This window comes from Hyperolius riggenbachi, chromosome 8 (genome assembly GCF_040937935.1).
Source record: "Hyperolius riggenbachi isolate aHypRig1 chromosome 8, aHypRig1.pri, whole genome shotgun sequence".
NCBI classification, from domain to species: domain Eukaryota; kingdom Metazoa; phylum Chordata; class Amphibia; order Anura; family Hyperoliidae; genus Hyperolius; species Hyperolius riggenbachi.
The window spans coordinates 260,019,299-260,044,181 of record NC_090653.1 but is presented as its reverse complement, the minus strand read 5'-3'; positions in this window follow the sequence as shown (position 1 = coordinate 260,044,181).

The following is a 24,883-nucleotide window of genomic DNA, read 5'->3' as shown; positions in this document are numbered from 1 at the left end:
GGGGCCCCATAAGCACATGAACCAGCCCTTGCCATCCTGTCAGCGGTGGCTGGATGGTATGATGGTTAAAGGGACTCTGAGCAGTGCAGTAACTATGGAAAGATGCATATCATTTTAAAGCTCTCTTTCTCCTCTTTGGGCTGGTGCACACCGAGCGGCTTTTTGGGCGTTTTCAGATCCGCTTGCGGCTGCGGATCTGCTTGGTCAATGTATCTCAATGGGGTGGTGCACACCAGAGCGGCAGGCGTTTTGCAGAAACGAAAAATGCCTGGGTGAGGCATTTTTTGGATTTCGGATGCGTTTCTGCCTCAATGTTAAGTATAGGAAAAACGCAAACCGCTCTGAAAAACGGCACTTCAGAGCGGTTTTGCCGGCGGTTTTGTTACAGAAGCTGTTCAGTAACAGCTTTACTGTAACAATATATGAAATCTACTATACTGAAAACCGCAGCAGCAATCCGCAAAACGCTAGCAAAACGCCTCATAAAAATAAAAAAAAGCGTTTAAAAATCTGCTAGCATTTTGCGGATCTGCTAGCGGGTTTTGGTGTGCACCAGCCCTTTCTGATGATATATAAAAGGCCACCCTATGCCTTTTTAGTTTTCGCTATTTTCGCGATTGAAATCGCGGCCACAGGACGACTTTTCTCCAAAGTCGGCAGCTCGATTCAGCACAATGCAATGAAATATAAGGAACCCAGGGGGATATAATTACAAACATCATGCTGGTAGGTGTGAAGATGTAATTAATTAGTTGTGGGTATGCTTAAAGGCATACCCACAGGCACTGCTCGGAGTCCCTTTAAGGGCTCTGCCTCTGACACAGGAGACCAGGGTTCGAATCTCAGCTCTGCCTGTTCAGCAAGCCAGCACCTATTCAGTAGGAGGCCGTAGGCAAGTCTCTCTAACACTGCTACTGCCTATAGGGCACGTCCTAGTGGCTGCAGCTCTGGCACTTTGAGTCCGCCAGGAGAAAAGCAGGATATAAATGTTATTTGTCTTGTCAAATGATGCCGTGCGCTGCTGATTGTCAGGCTCTCCTCCTAGGTCCCCCTCCTGCTACTGTGCGCTCTGCCGCTGCCCACTCCTCCCTCCCTTCCCACAGAGAACCACAGCTGCAGCAAGAATGACAGCAGCAGATGGCAAACGCTCACTCACCTATCCACGATCCAAGCGATAGAGATCCCTTCATCTGAAACCCATCTGTCTCTTCTACAGTGCAGCCGCTCGCTCTGAACTTCCTGATTCTCAGATCAGAGAGGAAGTAGGAAGTAGTAATAGTAGTAGTAACAGAGCGGCAGCACTCTAGAGGAGACAGATGGGCTCCGGATGATGGGACCTCTATTGCTTGGATCGCAATAGGTGAATGTGAGTCATCTGGTGCTGTCATTCTCCCCCGCTGCGGCTGCCTTCTCTGCTGGACTATCGTATTCACTGGGATGGAGGCTGCATGGCGGCTGTCTAGTTTAGGAGGAAATCGGTTGTTCGGTGGTGGTTATGTTATTCTGTCTGGGGAACAGCTTCTGGTTTGGCGGTGTCCAGAGCTTTCTGCTATTGCCAGGCTGGAGATGCAGGGGGAAAGTGTTGCTGCTGTGATATCTGGTGCCCTCTTCACAGGGGTACTCCAGCCCCTGAGTGCAAATGTTCCAGCCATTCATCTCTCACTCTGCATTTTGCCGCTGCTATTCCCTGCATTGTGCACCCACAGAGGAAAGCGGGCTGTTGCCCATAGCAACCAGTAGCTTGGCTGCCCCGGTGTGTGCGGAATGTTGCTGTGCATCTGCATCTTCTGATTCTATTACGCCATGATGGGGGGCCCAAATCAGTTACTTTGCTTAGGGCCCCATTTAGCCTTAATCCGGCTCTGGGCCCAGTCAAAGTCCAGATCTAAATCCAATCGAGAATCTGTGGCAAGATCTGAATACTGCTGTTCACAAACGCTGTCCATCTAATCTGACTGAACTGGAGCTGTTTTGCAAAGAAGAATGGGCAAGGATTTCAGTCTCTAGATGTGCAAAGCTGGTAGAGACATACCATAAAAGACTGGCAGCTGTAATTGCAGCAAAAGGTGGTTCTACAAAGTATTGACTCAGGGGGCCGAATAATTACGCACACCCCACTTTGCAGTTATTTATTTGTAAAAAAATGTTTGTAATGATGTATGATTTTCGATCCACTTCTCATGTACACACCACTTTGTATTGGTCTTTCCCGTGGAATTCCAATAAAATTGGAAAACTTCAAGGGGGCCGAATACTTTTGCAACCCACTGTATGTGGATCCAGCATGAATATACCTCTGTGCAGCAGACCTTGGATAGCTTTGCCTTCAAGTCAGGTACCTTTTAAGAGAAATAAATGTAGTTTTCCTAAAGTGACTATGGTGATGTGTCGGCCATTGTAGGTACAGTGAGTGCACAGCAGAGTAATAACGTAGCCTTCCCGCTGCACTGATCATTCTGGACGTCCCATCCCAGCTCGGACCGCCGCAGTCCTCCAGCTGAGCCAAAGCTAACCGCTAGCACTGTTCCCAGTTACATAAACAGAGCGGGAGATTTAGCCTTCGCTTAATGGCTGTATCAGCTCTTATTTCTCTTGGATCAGGCCGGGACCCTGGCTCTGCTGGTTAAGATAAAGCTCAGCTGTTTACTTTCCAAAAACTGGGGTCAGTGCATGCTTATAAATACAGCTGTTTGTCTGTGCAACCAAACCCGCGGCCCCGCTTGATGCTGAACAGAGACATTGAGGTATTCCCTCTGCCTGCGCCGAGCTGCAGTGACTGGAAGTGAGTTAGCAGAACACATTTAAAGAGGACCTGTAACCAAGGATTAAACTTCATCCCAATCAGTAGCTGATACCCCCTTTCACACGAGAAAGCTTTACTTTTTCTCGAATAGATCATCAGGGTGATCTGTGTGGCTGAAATTGTGGTGAAACCCCTCCCACAGTGTGATGTCATGACCATGGTCCTGACAGTTTGCTGTCTGTGAACCTTGTTGCATTGTGGGAAATAACAGCTGTTTCCAACTGCCAATCGACCAATATCTCCCTCTGTGCATATAACTCAGCAACAAACCTCCAGATACAGATCAGACTGTGTGCAAGAGCTGGATAACCAGCACTGGGAGGTTATACTAACATCCGTGGGGGTCACAGGTGGTGTGCTCCTTCCAACATCATTAGATTGTTCCCCCTCCCTCCCCTGTGAATACCCACATCAAAATTAAAGGGCTTTTAAAGAAGCAGTGCCCTTGCTTTTTTTTTATCGTTGCATTGTGGGAAATAATGGCTTTTTCCAACTGCCAAGCAAGCAATATCTCCATCAATCTCTCATAGAACTCTCAGTGACGAACATTCCATACAGATCACCTGGCAGAACTAAGGAGGTCACCACCAGTGATACATTTCAGAATGTGAATAAGGGAGAGGAAAGATTTTACAATGGGCAAACACTGACTAAATAATCTAGAAATGCATATACGGTAGTAAGAAATAAGCACTGTTATTCATTACGTGATTTTCACTACAGTTCCTCTTTAAAGGGACAGTCCATCTGAACTCTTTTGGTTTGGGGCAGACAATGACTGTTTGAACTACTCCCTACTAGAGAAGTCCCGAACGGTTCGCATGCAAACAACGCGGGTTCGCGTCGAATCGCGAACTTTATGTGAGTTTGACCCGCCCCTATACTACATCATTGGACTAAACTTTGACCCTCTACATCACAGTCAGCAGACACATGGCAGCCAATTAGGCTGCACTCCCTCCTGAAGCCCACCCTTATATAAGGCAGCAGCGTCGGCCATGTTCTCACTCTGTGTGCTGCAGTATTAGTGAGAGAAGGGAGAGACATTGGAGAGATAGGGAAAGCGATAGTTAGGAGGTCTGTTAGCTTGCTCCTTGCTGATATTTGTTGCTGAAAAGCACCACCAAAACAGCTCTTTTGAGAGCTAATGTTCTTGTGATGTGTTTTTTTTGTGTGTGGTGCCCACTGACACTGCATATACAGCCCTGTCTGTCGCAGCTGGCCCATGCTAATTGCTATACTGTGTCAGGCCCAGCACATTCAGTGCCTAGTGTGACTGCTGCACATTGTAATATAATACAGTCACTGCAAACCTTTCACTGCACCTGTGTGACCACACGCTGTTTTATATACCAGTCACTGCATACCTTTCACTGCATCTGGGTGACTGCACCAGGGCCGGCCCTAGACTTTATGCCGCCTGAGGCAAAATTAGAAAAAATCGCTGCCCCCCCCCCCCAGCCTTGGGGGGGGGGGGGGAGGCACCGAGCTGGAGGGGTAGCTGGCAGAAAGGGGGTATTGGGCCTAGCGGTGGGGAGGGGGGCCGGACCCCCCCTCCCTCGCCTGGGTCCCCCGATCTGCGCTCCTCCTCCAGCGTTAAGTACCAGTCTGCATATGATGAAGAGGCAACGGGCGGGGGAATCACTCACCTCTTCCGCGTTCCATCGTGCGCTCCACTGACGTCACTTCCTGCAAGGCCGTCCACTTACAATACAGTGGGTGCGTTGCCGGAAGTGACGTCAGTGGAGCACACGATGGAACGCGGAAGAGGTGAGTGATTCCCTCGACCGTTGCCTCTTCATCATATGCAGACTGGTACTTAACGCTGGAGGAGGAGCGCAGATCGGGGGACCCAGGCGAGGGAGGGGGGGTCCGACCCCCCTCCCCACCGCTAGCCCCAATACCCCCTTTCTGCCAGCTACCCCTCCAGCTCGGCGGGTGGCCCCCAGCATACATGGACAGGCGGGTGCCGCCCCCCCCCCCCCCCAGATCTGCCGCCTGAGGCAAATGTTTCAACCCGCCTCATGAGCAGGCCGGCCCTGGACTGCACCGTTTTATATACCGGTCACTGCATACCTTTCACTGTATCTGTGTGACCGCATGCTGTTTTATATTGAAAGGATATTTTTATTGAAGTTTTCAGTTTTAAACAACAACAGTAGTGTCAATTAACCTATGGACACTACAACAAAACAAAGAACAATAGAAAATATTTTGTCTATTTCCAGCACTGGACAAATGAGCTCACAGTCATAACAAGAGTAGGATACATTATACAAAACCAGAGGGATCAACTCAGCAGTCAAATAGTAAAAAGAGATACGCTGTTTTATATACCAGCAGTCAGTGCATCCATTTTCACTGCACCTGTGTGACTGCACGTTGTTCTACCAGCAGTCACTGCATACCTTTCACTGCACCTGTGTGACTGCACATTGTTCTACCAGCAGTCACTGCATACCTTTCACTGCACCTGTGTGACTGAAATATCCACCACACAGTGATTCCTCAGAGCAGAGGTGGCCTTAGAGTATGCGGGGCCAGGGGCGAGTGTCATATGCGGGGCCTAGAGATATAAGCTGTGGATACACACGTTGTGGAAGCACACACTCTGTATAGGTTAGATAGGTATGTGCCTCCAGTATAGGTTACATAGGTAGGTGCCCCGCACATAGGTAGGTACGTATGTACTATGTTGAAGATACACGACCACACATCATAGCTAGGTTGAAAGCAAAGAAGTCCTTCCAGATAAGTATACTTGGTTGGCAATTACATAGGACATCAGAACCTACATGGTATTTTAACTGCTTCTGCCATCTGGCCATGCATTATATCCAAAAGAGCATATTAAAAGACATTTTTCCTCTTGATGCTTATTTGGGGCCGTAAAAGCACAATTGTACATATGGATATACTCTGGTCTCCTTGTGGGTCCATATAATTAGGCGTTACCAAGGACTACTCTTCCAAATTGGTAGTTATTAGCAGTAAGGACAGGATATATTAATGGCGGTTCTTCTGAAGTGCCCAACACAGCAGCAGCATAATTTGAATTGCATTAGCAATTTATTGTGTCAGTTTATATTCTGACATAATCTATATTTATAGTGTGTATGTAATCTTCTATAAATATATATTATTCTCTAAATAAAGTGCAGTTTTTTGAGCAGCATATACTGGTTTGTGTCTGTAATTTTTCGGTTGGTTTGTTTTTTTACCAGTGCTGGTACCTGCACATCATTCACACTATATTAGCACCATAATTATTCTGATTATTATATATTAGATAGGTGGCTGCCGTATAGATTAGATAGATAGGTGACCTGCAGTATAGATTAGACAGGTAGGTGCCCTGCATTACAAATTAGATAGGTAGGTAGGTAACCTGCAGTACAGATTAGATAGGAAGGTGCCTGCAGTATAGATTAGTTAGGTAGGTACCCCGCAGTATATATTAGATAGGTGCCTGCAGTATAGATTAGGTAGGGTGGTGCCCTGCAGTACAGATTAGATAGGTGCCTGCAGTATAGATTAGATAGATAGGTGCCAGCCTGCAGTATAGATTAGATAGGAAGGTGGCTGCAGTATAGATTAGATAGGTAGGTGCCTGCAGTATAGATTAGATAGGAAGGTGGCTGCAGTATATATTAGATAGGTGCCTGCAGTATAGGTTAGATAGGAAGGTGGCTGCAGTATAGATTAGATAGGTGGCTGCAGTATAGATTAGATAGGTGCCTGCAGTATAGATTAGATAGGTGCCTGCAGTATAGGTTAGATAGGTGCCTGCAGTATAGATTAGATAGGTAGGTGCCTGCAGTATAGATTAGATAGGTGCCTGCAGTATAGGTTAGATAGGTGCCTGCAGTATAGATTAGATAGGTAGGTGCCTGCAGTATAGGTTAGATAGGAAGGTGGCTGCAGTATAGATTAGATAGGTGGCTGCAGTATAGATTAGATAGGTAGGTGCCTGCAGTATAGGTTAGATAGGAAGGTGGCTGCAGTATATATTAGATAGGTGCCTGCAGTATAGGTTAGATAGGAAGGTGCCTGCAGTATAGATTAGATAGGTGCCTGCAGTATAGATTAGATAGGTGCCTGCAGTATAGGTTAGATAGGTGCCTGCAGTATAGATTAGATAGGCAGGTGCCTGCAGTATAGATTAGATAGGTGCCTGCAGTATAGGTTAGATAGGTGCCTGCAGTATAGATTAGATAGGTAGGTGCCTGCAGTATAGGTTAGATAGGTGCCTGCAGTATAGGTTAGATAGGTGCCAGCCTGCAGTATAGATTAGATAGGTGCCAGCCTGCAGTATAGGTTAGATAGGTGCCAGCCTGCAGTATAGATTAGATAGGTGCCAGCCTGCTGTATAGATTAGATAGATGCCAGCCTGCAGTATAGATTAGATAGGTGCATAGCTCCCAACTGTCCCTTTTTCGGAGGGACAGTCCCTCTTTGGGAGCCCTGTCCCTCTGTCCCTCTTTCCTCCTCATTTGTCCCTCTTTCAGGACTTTGTCCCTCTTTCTATGTAAATATATATATATATTTCTATACTAAAAATGTGTTTGATTGACTCTAAACTTTATTCCCAACCTTTAAATTGATATATTACTAATTTTAAAATGTTACTATGAAGGAAAATGAACCAGGATAGAAAGGACCAGTGTGGTTTGAATTATATTACAATATATGTTTCTTATGAAATCTTTATGGTAAGTGTGACTAGAGGCGTGGTGAGGGCGTGGCCAGGGGTGTGGCTTAAGTGTCCCTTTTTCTCATCTCACAAAGTTGAGAGGTATGTAGGTGCCTGCAGTATAGATTAGATAGGTGCCTGCAGTATAGATTAGATAGGTGCCTGCAGTATAGGTTAGATAGGTGCCTGCAGTATAGATTAGATAGGTGCCTACAGTATAGGTTAGATAGGTGCATACCTCCCAACATTTTAAGTGTCGAAAGCGGGACACTTAGGCCACGCCCCTGGCCACGCCCCAACCCCCTAGCCACGCCCACTATTTTATTTTATTTTTTAAATTTATTTTTTATTAAAAATTTTTAATTAATTACTCCCGAAAGGGAGGGTGCCAGTGGGAGGGGGAGGAGGGTGGTGAGGGTGGCCGAGGGGGGGGAAAAGAAAACCCGATCGAGGCACCAGCCCGGGGATGCGTATGCGGCATGGATGCCGCATGGACGCTATTAAGCTTCTCCCTCCCTCCCTCCTAATGTGCCCCCAGTGTCCCCTTATGTGATTAATTGGGGGGGTTGTCAGTGGAGGGAGGGAGAATGCCCGTCACCGTGGGTGGGGAGGAGGGTGCCACTTTTAGGTGGGGGGGGGGGGCGCCTGGGCAGAGAATGGAGGCGGAAAAACTGATCGAGGCTCCAGCCGCGGTACTGAGGGATGCGGGAGCCCGGCTTCAATACTTCCTCCCTCCCTCCCTCTGTGAATGCCCCCTAATGTATGTCCGTGTGCCCCCCTCTCCACCCCTCCCTATAGGCAGAGTGAGCGCAGCGGAGCGGGCAGTCGGGTCCTCTTACCGCTGGCTGATGCACGCGTACTGTCTCTATCCGACCTCCATGTGCTTCCTGTGACGTCATAGTAAACAGGAAGCACATGGAGGTCGGATGCCAGAGACAGTACGCGTGCATCAGCCAGCGGTAAGAGGACCCGACTGCCCGCTCCGCTGCGCTCACTCTGCCTATAGGGAGGGGTGGAGAGGGGGGCACACGGACATACATTAGGGGGCATTCACAGAGGGAGGGAGGGAGGAAGTATTGAAGCCGGGCTCCCGCATCCCTCAGTACCGCGGCTGGAGCCTCGATCAGTTTTTCCGCCTCTATTCTCTGCCAGCCGTCGGGATTCGAGAGGGGGGGCCCGGGATAGCGGGAGGGCCCCCCCAAATCGGGAGAATCCTGACGAAAACGGGACGGTTGGGGGGTATGTAGGTGCCTGCAGTATAGGTTAGATAGGTGCCAGCCTGCAGTATAGGTTAGATAGGTGCCAGCCTGCAGTATAGGTTAGATAGGTGCCAGCCTGCAGTATAGATTAGATAGGTGCCAGCCTGCTGTATAGATTAGATAGGTGCCTGCAGTATAGATTATATAGGTAGATGCCCTGCAGTATAGATTAGATAGGTAGATGCCCTGCAGTATAGATTAGATAGGTAGATGCCCTGCAGTATAGATTAGATAGGTAGGTGCCCCGCAGTACAGGTTAGATAGCAAGGTGGCTGCAGTGCTGGGGAGGCATAGTTGTTAAAACTCACCTGTCTCCGATGCTCTCACAGCTACCATCTATTTCCTCTCCCAGCATCTGTGTATTGGTAACAGTGCCCCCCTGTGGTGACATGTGGTCACGTCATCATAGGGGGCGCTGTTACCAATACACAGATGCTGGGAGAGTTAATAGATGGTAGCTGTGAGAGCATCGGAGACACGTGAGTTTTAACAACTATGCCCGCTCTCCCCAGCACTGCAGAGGGTGCGGGGCCTCCTCAGACGCGGGGCCTGGGGCGATTGCCCCACTTGCCACCCCCAAAGGCCGGCTCTGCTCAGAGGTGTGGTTACCTCTGAATGGGAACCCCGTGTGTGAGATCCTTGGCCCAGGTGAAGATTGGGATCTCAGCCCCTGGCAGTAATCGTCTGCTAGGGCAGGCGTCTCGGAGAGGCAAGCCTCAGAGATATCCCATCAGTGGGAGACGTACCACTGGGGAAAGGAGAAAGGTCAGACAGGCAGAGTTTCGGCAACAGAGAGAGGGTAGCAGTACAAGAACAGAAGGCTGATTCAGAGTCCATTTAACAGGCAGGGTCGGCAACTAAGAATCAGATAGGCAAAGGTACAAAATCGAGAAGAGTAGAGAGTAGTCAGGGATAGCCAAAGTCAAGACACAGTTAAATATGCAATACAATCCTAAACTGAGGTGTGATGCCCTTGATATCAACTGAGCTAAGGTCTGAGCGTTTACACCTAAGTATTCACGACAGCAGACAGTGAGCAAATGACATCTGTGGGCTTAAATGCAGAAGCCCAGTTCCACCAGCCCGCCCAGGGGGCTGGACCTGAAGTCAGCATGTGATTGGCTGGCTAGGGTCAGCTGATCGCCCGGATCAGCTGACCCGTCTTCTCAAAGAATAAATATCCTGCCGCCTCGCGCGCGTGCGCATGACTCACTGCCTCTGAATCTCAGAGAAGCCAGGCCCCCGGTCTGCGCACGCCCGCACACGGAAGTCCGTTGGCTGAGTAGCGGGACCCGCCGCCATACTATTAGCCGCGGCGGTGACTGCCCTGCTCTGCGCCGGCGGCTCCGTATGGGATTCGGAAACCGCCGGCTGAGAAGCGGAGGCCGCCGCCATGCTGCCCTGCGCGGCGGCGGCTCCGCTATTCTTCACAGCCCTCGACCAAAGTACAGTGTTCAGAAGAAGGCACGTGCCATCAACCCCCAATATTGTCAGTAGTTGACTATTTAACACAGAACACCTCAGCTTCCGCATGGAAGCGTGACATATCTTCCTCCTCCTGTTCTGATTCTGGCACCCCACTTAACACTCAGTCGGCAGTCATCACCAAAGTGCCATCATCCCAGGGCTCAGCAGTGTGGAAATTTTTGTGTGTGTCTGCCTCAGATGAGAGCAATGCCATCTGTACTCTCTGCCACTGAAAATTGAGCAGTGGAAAGACCAAGACCCACGTAGGGACAACTGCCTTACGAAGGCACATGATGAAAAAGCACAAACTGCAATGGGATGACCACCTGAGGAAAAGCAGCACACAAAAGCAAAGCCACACACTGCAGTGGAAGATACCAGGCCACAATTATTTCTCAAAAAAGGCGATACCCAAACTGTATCGTGATGTTGAAAGGCAAGTGGTGTCATCTCTGGCACAAAATGTTGGGTCAAGGGTCCATCTGACAATGGATCCCTGGTCTGCAAAGCACGCTCATGCTTGCCCGAAGACTAAGTCAGTCCCCACACACAGCATCTCTGCCTGCACGCCGTGTGACTGCCTGCCCCAAGACTATGTCACTCCCCACACAGCATCTCTGCCTGCAGGCCGCTTGACTGCCTTCTCCGCCACCACCAACAGGGTCCTGGACTCCAGGTGGATTCCTGAATGTTTAAGGCCGCTGCTAGCAGTGGCCGCTATAATAATTTTTCTGGTGCATGTACATGCCTGCCTAATTTTTCTGCCTGCACTGCGGCTGCAACAACAAAAGAAAAGGCATGTACATGTGTCAATTCTCCTTCGTGATCGTTACTTTGCCGCGTTGATGGGGCTTGCGTATCACAATGAAGCAATGACCGGCTATATGAGTGTGTTGGGGGGCACACCTGACCCAAGATAATAAGGTCGTTGCTTCATTGTGGACAGACCAAATTCGATCAGCTGGACAGTCACTGTTGTTCTGTCATTGAGCTACCTGAACCCGACCATATGGGCTTGAAAACCGCCATTGCCTGCACTCTCGCCAATGTGTGCACCATGCTGGCCATCACTACACAAACAGCTGTTTGCGGTGTGCTACACAGTGAGTTTGGTCTGTCAGTGTGAAGCAGTACTCTAATTACACTACCTGATTGATGTATACACACGCAAGATGTTTTAAAGCACTTTAGGCGTCCAATTTAGCAATGCAATGTGATTTCTGCCATTAAAACCCTGCTGTGCGTCAAATCCGTAATTTTCCCCGGGACTTTTGACGCGTATCCCACTCTGCCATGCCCCCCTCCAGGTGTTAAACGCCTTGAAACATCTTTTCCATCACTTTTGTGGCCATAATTAGTGTTTTTAACTTTTTCGCAAGTTCGCATTCAAGGTTCGAAACCTAAATCGAAAGTTAGAGCCATCTTTACTCCCTAGCCTATCACATCTCCTGAGCACTAAAAATTATAAATCAAACAAAAATCTATGAAAAACCAGGGCAATCTCTCAGTTGATTTTCATTTACTGATTGGACAATGATTAGGAATGTTCTTTATCACCTAAGTCATGTGTAGGAAGGAGCATGGTAAAAGGGAGGGGGATGATGGGGCCGTGACGATGATTCTTATATTTGTCTTTGGGGGAGTTGATTGCTAACTACTTCATCTGGGGGAGTAACGAGGAGCGATCATAAGGTCGCACTGCCCGTGGAGCTGCATGAGAGCCCGGTGACCTCAGGGGGCCTTTCCTCTGGAGGGCAAGATTACCCACAAGGCACTCATCTTGGGCCTTGTGGGGCAGTCCAGCAACGAGAGGCCACGTTACAAAGACCCGCAGTGGGCCCCTCAACTGCAGTGTGGCAAACAGAATGGAGTGTGTGGAAAAGTAACTCACCTCTCCAGGCGATCCACTTCCATCTCCACGGCTCCAGCAGCATCTCCTATCATGTGACCCTTAACCTCCTTGGTGGTTATCCCAAGTCAGGCTCGGGGTGAAAAAAACTAGCCAGGAGCGGTTATCCCGAGCCTGACTTGTGATAGCCGCCTGGGTCAGCTTTAGGTTTATCCCTGTATACAGCACTTGCTAGGCCAGCAGCACTGGAGCATGTCTCTCAGTGAGCAGTCACAAGCAAGGACGAGATTTCTCATAATGGCACCCCTCCTTAATATACAGGGGGGGCTGGCCAGGGTTCCCTTCTGTGATTGGGTGCTAGGGCTTAGGCTGGGGGCCCTCTGATTGGCTCAATGAGGTCAGGAGGGGCTGGCCAGGGTTCCCTTTTGTGATTGGTTGCTAGGGCTTCTGCTGGGAGCCCTCTGATTGGATCAGTGACCTCATGGACGTCATTCTCCATAGTTACAGTACCCGGATCCGGATATCTGACCGGATATCCGAATTCCTATCCGGATGAGATATTTGGCCCAGGTATCCGGAATCCGAATCCAAGTCGGATAGTGAAAAAAGTTTGGATTATCCTGGTAATCCGGGTATCCGGATGAGCACCACTGGAGGTGAGTAATTACTTCACCTGTCCACTGTCTGAAACACACTGGGACACGCTGCGCTCATAGCTGGAGGAGGAGAGTGGACGGGGGGACCCAGGTGAGGGAGGGGGGGTCTGACCCCCCTCCCTGCCGCTGTACCTGCTGCCTCACTTCCTGGCTGCTACCCCCTCCAGCTAGGCGCCCCAACCCCACGCAGGGCCAGACGGGCACCGCCCCCCCACCTGAGGAGCCTGCCTCACCCCGCCTCATGGGCGGCCTGGCGCACATGCACAGTACGCACTGGACCGGAGGACTTTCCAGGGCCAATTGCGGACTTTTCAGACAGGGCAGAAGGACGGCCTGGAGGGGGCTGGTGGAATCCCCAGGTATGTATAACCCCCACGGCCTTCTCAGGCTTACTGAAGAAATGAGGATGGCACCCTCCATATCCCTCTCATTTCAGTATCCTTTAATCTTCAGATTCATTTTCAGGGGTGAGGTTTAGACCATCTTCTTAACTTCCGCCTCAGTCCAATATGGCTTCCGCAGACAAAATGGCTGACTCCACTGTGCCCGGCTGTTCTCGCTGAAGACCCATGGATTTGTGTTGTGCCGGCAGCACGCTGTCCGTGGGCGATACCGCAATCAGTGCCACACAGAGCACATGGCAGACGGCTGGCAATCAGCGCTATTTCCAGGGTCTGGCTCCGTCCGCACAGTCCGGATCTGTTCTGAGCTCTTCCAGACGGAATCTAAACAAGGAAGCCTTTTCTCAGGCCGGCCCGGAGAGCGGGAGTCGTTTTACCAGACACAATATGACTAATTGGCTCACACAGCTCCCCTTTCAGATGCCGCTCTGGCCAGAGCTCTTTTAATTAGTCCATTAAGAGTATGCATAAAAAATATCCCCCCGTGAATAGATCAGCCATATTTTTTTCTCCTCTGACTGGCCTGGCAGCGTGTTCTACCTAATGTACCCTGAGTAATCGCCGGCGCGCTTAATGAGCTTGTAAAGTGAAATGGTCAGTCTCAGGCTCTCCTTCATTAGCGACTCCCTGTTATTCCAGCCACAGAGCTCCAATTAACCCCCGCGGGGCTGGAAGGGCAGCGAGTAGAGGGCGGAAAAGCAGATTGTGTGTCGTCCGGACGTTTTAAAGGAAACCTGTCACGAAACCAACGCAAGAGAGACCATGGAGGCTGACCTCTGCTTTGGAAAACGCTAATTGCCTGGCTGTCAGGCAGGCGTAGGTGTCACGTCGGCTTCCAACAGTGCGGTGCCATTAGTTTCGGTGGCAGGTTGTTGTTAGCGTACCTCAGCATGAATGTTCACAAAAGTAAACAATTCATTTCGCCCCCACCACAGACTTAGCCCCCCTTCCTAATGTAAATTACTGCTGCCCTGTGTGTTCTAATTCAGTGGTTCTCAAGATTTCATTAGTGTATACCCATTTTGAAAGCCTGTGCTCACCAAGTATGGCAAAGATTATCTCAAGTACCCCTTAAAGAGAACCAGAGACGGGAATTTTTTTCATACATACCTGGGGCTTCCTCCAGCCCCATAAGCCTAGATCGCTCCCACACCGCCGTCCTCCGCTGCCTCTATCCACTGGTACCAGGTCCCGTACTTTCGGCCAGTCGACGCAAGCGCTGTGCGTCACTGCCGGCGGACACGGCCAATTTTCCGCATGCATAGGGGCTCCCTCCATGTCCTTACGCATGCGCCTCCACACTACGCAGGTGCATGCGTAAGGATATGGAGGGAGCCCCTGTGCATGCGGAAAATTGGTCGCATACGCCGGAAGTGACGGTACCGGCGATAGAGGCAGCGGAGGAAGGCGGCGTGGGGGCGATCCAGGCTTATGGGGCTGGAGGAAGCCCCAGGTATGTATAAAAGCTTTTCCTATTTTTCATTTGCTTCATCTCTGGTTCCCTTTAAAGAAAGATTCCCCCCACTACTTACATCAGGAGGGAAAAGCCTAAGGATCCCCCTTCCTCCTTCATCCCGGAGATCCAGTGCTGGAAGCCCCTAAACGGCAAACATGTAAATATTTACCTACTGCGATCCAGCACAGGCGCAGTAGCGGCTTTCCGATCGGGCTCAGGGGAAAATAGCCGAGCTTGATTGGGTCAGCTCTACTGGACCTGATCAGGCTCGGTATTTTTCTACCTGAGCCCATCGGAAAGCCGCTACTGCGCCTGCGCTGGAGTCAGGGAAGGGAAACATTGCAGGCCCTACTGCACCTGTGCCGCAGCCGGCATCCTTATCAGTTGTGGTGTCGGGGGCATCCAGCAATGGCTCGCCAGGACAGAGGAAGCCTCACTAGAATCCAGAAGCTTCCCTCTCCTGAGGTAAGTATCCTCAGGGGGTGGGACAGGGCCGGATTTGTACTCTTTACCACCCAAGGCTACTGTCACCAGCCGCCCCCCTTTGGTATAGGTAGCAAGATGACCCCTCCCCCTTCCCTTCAGTATAGGTAGCCAGATGATCTCTCCCCCCCCCCCCTTCTCTCTAGTATAGGTAGCCAGATGACCCCTCCCCCCTTTCCCTCCAGTATAGTATAGGTAGCCTGATGACCCCACTAGTATAGGTAGCCTGAAGACCCCCCTTTCCCTCCAGTATAGGTAGCCTGATGACCCTCCCCCTTTCCCCACAGTATAGGTAGCCAGACGACCCCTCCCCCTTTCCCTCCAGTATAGGTAGCCAAGTGATCCCTCCCCCCTTTCCCTCCAGTATAGGTAGTATAGGTAGCCAGATGACCCCTCCCCACTTTCCCTCTAGTATAGGTAGCCAGATGACTCCCTTAATGCCTCTCCCCCCCCCCCCTTTTTAGTACAGGTAGCCAGCTCGCCTTCACACCGCAGCAGCCATCTGTGTCACTCATTTCTCTACTCATCTCCAGTGCAGAAGCTTCCTCTTCCTTTCTGTCTCCAATGCTGCCAAGTCCATAGCCGCTGGCCAGAATGCGAATGTGCACAGAGAGCAGGGCGCAGTCAGGCGCTCACCTGATCTCCCTGCATTTCAGCAAGCTTGCAAATGCTGCACCAGTTTAGCCTGCTGCTTTGGTGTCCTTGCTCCTGTGGTGCCCTAGGCCATGGCCTAAATCCGGCCCTGGGGTGGGGGGTTTCTTACAGTGTTTCTTTAAAGGGACACTTAAGTCAAACAAAAAAAATGAGTTTTACTCACCTGGGGCTTCCAATAGCCCCCTGCAGCTGTCCGGTGCGCTCGCCGTCTCCCTCCGATCCTCCTGGCCCCGCCGGCAGCCACTTCCTGTTTCGGTAACAGGAGCTGACAGGCTGGAGTCGCGAGTGATTCTTCGCGTTCCCAGACACATTAGCACCCTCTATGCTGCTATATGGTATATGATATATGCTATAGCAGCATAGATGGCGCTATTGTGGCCAGGAACGCGAAGAATCACTCGCGTCCCCAGCCTGTCAGCTCCTGTCACCGAAACAGGAAGTGGCTGCCGGCGGGGCCAGGAGGATCGGAGGGAGACGGCGAGGGCACCTGCAGGGGGCTATTGGAAGCCCCAGGTGAGTAAAACTCAGATATATTTAAAAGTGGTACATGCTAATAGTTTCCATGAAGAGCTTTGGCAGTCTTTGTAAACATGGCTGCAACTGCATTGCCAAGGAAGGGGGCGGAGCATTACCCATGACCCGATAGAAAAATAAATATGTTAAAATAGGGGTAATAAAATCCAAAATATCATCTATAACAATGAAAATGAAAATATATTTACAGTCGTAATAAGCATAGTAAAACATTAGTTAAATATTACCGAAAGTTCCCTACAACAAAACCTAACCCTACTCTCACAAAGAACCTTCCCTCTTCCGATGCCTAATGCTGGATACACACCATACAATTTTCTGGCAGATTTACCTGCCAGATCGATTATTTCCAACATGTCCAATCTGAATTTCCGATTGATTTTCGATTTTCCGTTCATTTCTCGATCGATTTCTGTTCACTCATATGAAAATCGATGGGAAAAATGATTGAAATTCAGATCGGACATGTTGGAAATAATTGATCTAGCAGATAAATCTGCCAGAAAATTGTATGGTGTGAACCTAGCATAACCCTAACCCCCCCTCCCTGGTGGTGCCTAACCTTAAGACCACCCTAGTAGAGCCTAACCCTAAGACCCCCTGATGTGCCTCACCCTAACCCCCCCCCCTCTCCCTGGTGGTGCCTAACCCTAAGACCCCCCTCCCTGGTGGTGTCTAACCCTAAGACCCCCCCTAGTAGTGCCTAACCCTAATACACCCCTGATGTGCCTCATCCTACCCCCCCTCCCTGGTGGTGCCTTACCCTAAGACCCCCCAGGTGGTGCCTCACCCTAACCCCCCCTCCCTGGTGGTGTCTAACCCTAAGACCCCCCCTAGTAGTGCCTAACCCTAAGACCCCCCTGATGTGCCTAACCCTAACCCCCCCTCCCTGGTGGTGCCTAACCCTAAGACCCCCCTGGTGGTGCCTCACCCTAACCCCCCCTCCCTGGTGGTGTCTAACCCTAAGACCCCCCCCTAGTAGTGCCTAACCATAAGACCCCCCTGGTGGTGCCTCACCCTAACTCCCCCTCCCTGGTGGTGTCTAACCCTAAGACCCCCCCTAGTAGTGCCTATCCCTAAGACCCCCCTGATGTGCCTAACCCCCCCTCCCTGGTGGTGCCTAACCCTAAGACCCCCCTGGTGGTGCCTCACCCTAACCCCCCCTCCCTGGTGGTGTCTAACCCTAAGACCCCCCCTAGTAGTGCCTAACCCTAAGACCCCCCTGGTGGTGCCTAACCCTGGAACCTGCCTCTGTTGCATACAATGTTAATACAAAAAGCGATACATTTCTAATAAAGTTGAAAACAATATTTTACAATACCATAATTCTAAAAACAAATTTCAAAACAATATCTATCGAAACACTAATTCTGAAAACAAAAAATGTAGTTTGGACGAGCCTGGCGACGCTATTTATCGGGCTGCCCAAATTTCTTCTATGGCGCCCGATAGCCGATATCTTGCATTAGCGCCTATAGGGCACCCAAATAGTCCATGAGCCCCAGGCACCCAAATTTCCTGATTCCAGGCAAACGACAAGGCTGTTGATGAAACAGCATTGCACAGCCAAAGCACTATACAATCTGTAACCATGTTGCCGGCGTCGCAGCCACCAGTGCCGAATAAATAAATATGCGACCTCGAAATATACTGTATCTACCAATAATGGCCGAGGGAAAGCACTATGCAGAACCATTCATGCTCTAAACCGGAGCCACATTGAGAAGGAAAAATGCTCCCTGCTTTGTAGCCAAACAGTTTAGAACATCAAAGGATGTTTTTGGTTTGACAAAGCTGGGGACCCCGTAGACACAAGTGACAGCATAACAGGTGGCTTGTGAAGCGGAGGAGGGGTTAATTCCCTGTCTGAATGTGATTGTACCTTAGGCCCCCAATCTGCTTACAGCAGAGGGGCTGTAGCAAGAAGATAACACAACATTTGGCATCAAGAATACTTCCTAACAATCCTGGTTATTCTTAATTAAACAGATTGGCACCAATTAGTGGCTTTGGAAATTGGTTGTTTTTTTTTTCTCCTCCCCGGCTGGGTAAGAAGACAGAACAGAGCTTTCATCTTTCTCCGAATGAAACTGTTATTGCAAACGGGACCTGGGCTGGCAGGGGACTGCTTAACGCCTTCACTGCCGCCATTGTTTATAATGTAGAGATACTGGTGGCAGGGCCGGCGCTATCACATGGCCAACCTGGGCAATTTCCCCAGGGCCCCAAACCAGCTGTAGGGCCCCACCACCAACTAAAACAGTAACTTAATGTAATGAAAACAGATTGTGGGGTCTAAATCACACTATTTGAGCGCAGCAACCCAGGGGATACCAAGATGTCAAAAACTTTAATCAGTATCGCAAATTGCACAAATAGGACAAACTTCACCTTTAACCTCCTGAGCGATAATCCCGAGCTGAGCTCGGGGTATGTCGCGCAGGAGGAGTTCTCCAGCCCTAGTGGGCCGATTTGCATAATTTTTTTTTGTTACACGCAGCTAGCACTTTGCTAGCTGCGTGTAACTTCCGATCGCCGCCGCTCGCTGCCGATCCGCCGCTCGCCGCCGTGCCGCACAGCCCCCCCCCTCCCCGACCCCTTGCGCAGCCTGGCCGAACAGTGCCAGGCAGCACTGAGGGGTGGATTGGGACTCCCTCTGACGTCACGACGTCCATGACGTCGGTGATGGCGACCGGGGAAGCCCAGCAGGAAATCCCGTTCTGAACGGGATTTCCTGCTTACTCTGATCGCCGAAGGCGATCGGAGTGGGTGGGGGGATGCCGCTGGGCAGCGGCTATCATGTAGCGAGCCCAGGGCTTGCTACATGATTTAAAAAATAAAAAATTAAAAAAAAAGTGCTGCGCCCCCTCCTGGGCGATCTTATTGTATCGCCCAGAGGGTTAAAGACACTTTAAAAATGTTGGCGGAGCGCTCCTCACGCATAACCCATCAGCACACAAGCTCCAACCACACCAATACTGGTACCACCAATCGCTGATTTTTCTTCAGAGTGGGGAGACAGAGTTCGCCAGGGTCTGCAATCTTATACTATACACAAGTGCCATTAAGGATTTGCCTTCACAGAACAACCATTTCATTGGCCATCAGAACGCCATAGCCACATGGCCGGTGTCTCACTAGTCCCGTAACCATCAGTCAGGTTGCTACTGTTCTCAGCCTCTCAGGTCTGCGCCTTCTTTCTCACAGCGGACCGCTCAACCCAGCCCCGAGATCACGGTGGGGAGAGGCAGCCATTGCAAAGATCCTTCCAGCAGCTAGTGTGACGTAGGGGGAGCGCTCAGAACGCAGCGCAGGATGTGACCCCACCCACTGACAGATTGGGGGGGGGGGTCACAGGGGTAAATACCTCTAATTTTCGGTTTACAAATCTCGAAAGCGAACTACCGCAAAAGTTTGGTTTGCGCGAACTTTTGCGAACCGCAATAGACTTCAATGGGTAGGCAAACTTTGAAAACTAGAAACATTTATACTGGCTACAAAAGTGATGGAAAAGATGTTTCGAGGGGTCTAACACCTGGAGGGGGGCATGGCGGAGTGGGATACATGCCAAAACTCCTCGGGGAAAATCAGGATTTGACACACAGCAGCGTTTTAAGGGCAGAAATCACATTTTATTGCTAAATTGGAGGCCTAAAGTGCTTTCAAACATCTTGCATGTGTATACATCAATCAGGGAGTGTAATTAGAGTACTGCTTCACACTGACACACCAAACTCACTGTGTAATGCATTGCAAACAGCTGTTTGTGTTGTGACGGCCGTGCTGGACTGGTGCGCACCATGGCGAGAGTGCAGGCGATGGCGATTTTCAAGTCCATATGGTCGGGCTGAGGTAGCTGAATGACAGAACAACAGTGACTGAGTGTCCAGCTGATCGAATTTGGTCTGTCCACAATTAAGCAACGACCTTGTTATCTTGGATGTGACCCCTCCCCCCCCACCCCGAAACACTCCTATAGCCAGCGGTCATTGCTTCAATGTGATATGCAAGTCCCTTCACCGCGGCAAGGTAACGATCACGAAGCGGAATTGACACATGTACATGCCTTTTGTGTTGTTGTTGCAGCCAGAAAAATTAGGCAGGCCGTTGCTAGCAGCGGCCTTAAAAATTCAGGAATCCGCGTATAGTCCTGGACCTTGTTGGTGGTGGCGGAGAAGGCAGTCAAGCGGCCTGCAAGCAGAGATGTTGTGTGGGGAGCGACTTAGTCATGAGGCAGGCAGTCACATGGCGTGCAGGCAGAGATGCTGTGTGTGGGGACTGACTTAGTCTTCGGGCGGGCAGTAACCCTCCGGGATTCATGCCTCATTCATTTTGATAAAGGTGAGGTACTGAACACTTTTGTGACTTAGGCGACTTCTCTTCTCAGTGACAATGCCTCCAGCTGCGCTGAAGGTGCTTTCTGACAGGACGCTTGAGGTAGGGCAAGACAGAAGTTGTATGGCAAAATGGGACAGCTCTGGCCACAGGTCAAGCCTGCGCACCCAGTAGTCCAAGGGTTCATCATCGCTGCTCACAGTGTCTACATCCACACTCAAGGCCAGGTAGTCTGCTACCTGCTAGTCCAGGCGTTGGTGGAGGGTGGATCCAGAAGGGCTAAGGATAGGCTTTGGACTAAAGAATGTCTGCATGTCCGACATCACCATTAGATCGCTGGAGGGTCCTGTCCTTGCCTGTGTGGACATGAGAGGAGGATTACTGGCAGTGGTACCTTTATTCCATTGTGCTGTGACATCACCCTTAAACGCACTGTAAAGAATAGTTGCCAGCTTGTTCTGCATGGGCTGCATCCTTTCTGCCTTCAGGTAAGTTGGTAACATCTCCGCCACTTTGTGCCTATACCGAGGGTCTAGTAGCGTGGCCACCCAGTACAGCTCATTCCCCTTGAGATTTTTTTATACGGGGGTCCCTCAACAGGCTGGACAGCATGAAAGAAGCCATCTGCACAAATTTGGATCCAGACGTACTATCCATCTCCTCTTGCTCTTCCTCAGTGACATCAGGTAAGTTCTCCTCCCCCCAGCCACGAACAATACCACGAGAAAGTTGAGCAGCACAAGCCCCCTGTGACGCCTGCTGCAGTAGTTCTTCTGCCGCCTCCTCCTCCAAAAAAACCCACCTTCCTCATCATCTGAGTCTGACTCCTCTTCCTCACACGACTCTTCCTCCTCCTCCTCCCCCCTCTGTGCTGCCGCAGGTGTTGAGGAAGGAAGGAAACATCTGGTTCTGATGAGAATTGATCCCACAACTCTTCCTTCTGTTCCTCTTCACGCTCCTCCATAGCTTGATCCACCACTCTACACATGGCACGCTCTAGGAAAAAAGCTTAGGGGATCAAGTCGCTGATTGCGCCTTCACCGCGACTCACCATGTTTGGCACCTCCTCAAATGGCCACATGAGCCTGCAGGCATTTCGCAAGAGTGTCCAGTTCTTGGGCCAGAACATCCCGATCTCCCCAGACTGTGTCCTTCTACTGTAGTTGTAGAGATACTGGGTGACGGCTTTCTCCTATTGTAGCAGGCGGTCAAACATGACCAGGGTCTAATTCCAGCGAGTCGGGCTATCACAAATCAAGCGTCTCGCCGGCAAGTTTTTCTCCGCTGAATGTCCGCAAAGCGTGCCATGTAGCATAGGCCCTGGGGAGCTGGAGCTGTGTAGCTGGAGAGGAGAATGCAGCACCAGTAGAGTTGAACTGCCACTCAGCCAAGGAGGAGGATGACAGCGAAGAGGATGTAGCAGAAGGAGAGGAGGTGGCAGCAGGACTGCCTGCAAGCCATGGAGGTGTCACAAGTTCCGCTGCAGAGCCACGTACTCCCTGCTTGCCAGCGGTCACCAGGTTGACCCAATGGTGATTTCCCCACCAACTAACTCCTGCGAAGTGTCAAATGCAGCGGATGTGGTGCTAGTAGTAGCGCTGGTGGCTGCGGAAGATGAGGTGTTCTGTGTTAAATAGTCAACCACTTCCTGACAATCTTGGGAGTTGATGGGACGTGCCTTCTTCTGAGCACTGTACTTTGGGCCAGGGCTGCACGAAATCACGTCAGCACGACCTCGAACAGACCTGCCCGGTGGCCTGCCTCTGGGTCTGCCCCTGCCTCTACCTGTTTTGTCCATATTGGGGGATGAAGTGAAAGGCATGCACTGACTTGACTAATACAATGTACAGTCACACAGGTGCAGTGAAAGGTATGCAGTGACTGGTATTACAATACAATGTGCAGCTGTCACACAGGTACAATTATGCAATGACTGGTATTACAAATGTGCACCTGTCACACACACACAGGTACAGGCACAGTGACACTGCATGCGCTCACGTAGGTAGGTGGGTGCACTGAACAACAGGTAGGTATATGCAGTGGTGGGTGTTACAAATGTGCACCTGTCACACACAAGGACAGGCACAGTGACACTGCGTCAGCTCACGTAGGTAGGTGGGTGCACTGAAGGGAACAACAGGTAGGCATATGCAGTGATGGGTATTACAATGTGCACATGTCACACACAGACAGGTACCGGACAGGCACAGTGACACTGCGTTGGCTCACGTAGGTAGGTGGGTGCACTGTGAACAACAGGTAGGTATATGCAGTGATGGGTATTACAATCTGCACCTGGCACAGTAGTAATTACCACCAAGGGACCAAAGGCCAGCTGCGACTGACTGACAGGGCTGTAATGCAAGTGAACCACGCATAAAAAAAAATAGATCACAAGAACAAGATTAGCTCTCAAAAGAGCCATTGAGGGGTGCTTTTATAGCAATAAGAATCAGCAAGGAGCAAGCTAAGAAGCCTACAAGAGCCTAACTAAGCTTTTCCTATAGGTCTCTGCACAGCAGCTATCCCTTCTCTAATTACTGCAGGCACATGAGTGAGTGAAAAGCCTGATGCTGCCTGCCTTTTATAAGGGGGGGGGGGGGGGGGGGGGGCTCCAGGAGGGAGTGTAGCCTGATTGGCTACAATGTGCCTGCTGGCTGTGATGTAGAGGGTCAAAGTTGACCCTCATGATGCACTGTGGTAAAGTTCACGGTTCACCGCAATCGCGAACCCCGGAACTCCGCCGGTTTCCATTCGCCGGCGAACCGTTTTGGGCTATCTCTACTTTCCTGTTCTGGTTTCATCCCTCCAGGTGATCACTCCACCCCTCCCGAAGAATAGGCTAATGGGCACTGTCGATTTAAAAAAAAAAAACGCCAATGAGGCTCTTGCCACCCCCATCTGCGTTGCTGCGGCCTGCCCGCAGCTCAGCATCTGCTGCCTCATTGGCGGCTACAAAGCTAGGGGCGGGCCACAGCAACAATGGCGGAGGTTTTCAGTAAGCTTCTGTGCAAACATGGCCGTGACTGCAGTGATGGGGCGTGGGAGCGTCATTGAAGACATCAGGACAGGTAAGTATTTAACCCTGCACACCTCCCCCACCGATTTTCATTAAGACAGGCTATGTCATTTTTAACCTTATGTTCCCCGGCCACCGCAGAGTCTTCAGCAGGGTAGTGTCTCACCTGCCCCGGTGGGCGCGTCCCTCTATAAGTCCGCGGCTCCATGCGCTTCCCGACTTCATCCTCACAGGTGCACATCTCCTCGGTGACATTGCGCATGTTGTTACATAATAACGGGTCACAGAGAAAATGCAGCCAGCGGTGGATGAAGATAGGAGGCGCATGGTGCCACAGACTGACAGAGGAGCGCGTCCGTTGGCACAGGTGAGATTCTACTCTGCCAAAAACTTTGCAGGGGCCCCAGTGAGCACAGTTAAGCTGGGGGGGGGGGGGGGTGAACTGAGGGGCCCTGAAAGCTGGCTTGAGGGCCTGGGGGGGGGAGAGGGGGGATTTGGCATCAACCAAGTGTCCCCTAATGACACTTGAGTGAAGTGGAGGCACAAGTCAGGGGGGTATCTGTCAGGAGAGGCTCCCATTTAAGTTTTGACTGGGGGCCCCTTTGTAAGTAGAACTGGCCCTGACCAGTAGGAAAGGCAAAAAAAGCAACCAGGTTAAAGACTGTACATGCTTGTGATGATGCTTCTTGCTTGTTTCAAGCGCCCTTCAGGCGATAATGAATAAGGGCATGGTGGGCAAAGGAATTGGGGTGATGGCCAGGAAATAGAGGCAGCCAGCAGCTCAGTGCGCAAATCCACATTTGCATCAGGATTTGCAGGCGTGGCGGAGGGCAGACTTTAGGGCGACAGAACACCTGCGACTATCGGTACATATGTGTGTGTTTGTGTGTGCGGTCATCTGGCTTTCTGTATGAGGGGGGAGGGAGGTGTAAAATGGCTACCTATACTGGGGGAAGGGGGTGCATCAGGCTGCCTGTACTGGGAGCATCATCTGGCTACCTATACTGGGGGGACACCTGGCTACCTGTACTGAGGGGACACCTGGCTACCTGTACTGAGGGGACACCTGGCTACCTACCTATACTGGGTGATCCTCGGGCTACCTATACTGGGAACATCTGGCTACTTGTACTAGGGGATCATCTGGGTACCTATACTGGGGGGGACCTGGCTACCTGTACTGGGGGTTCATCTGGGTACCTATACTGGGGGGACACCTGTCTACCTATACTGGGGGATACTCTGGCTACCTATACTGGGGACACCTGGCT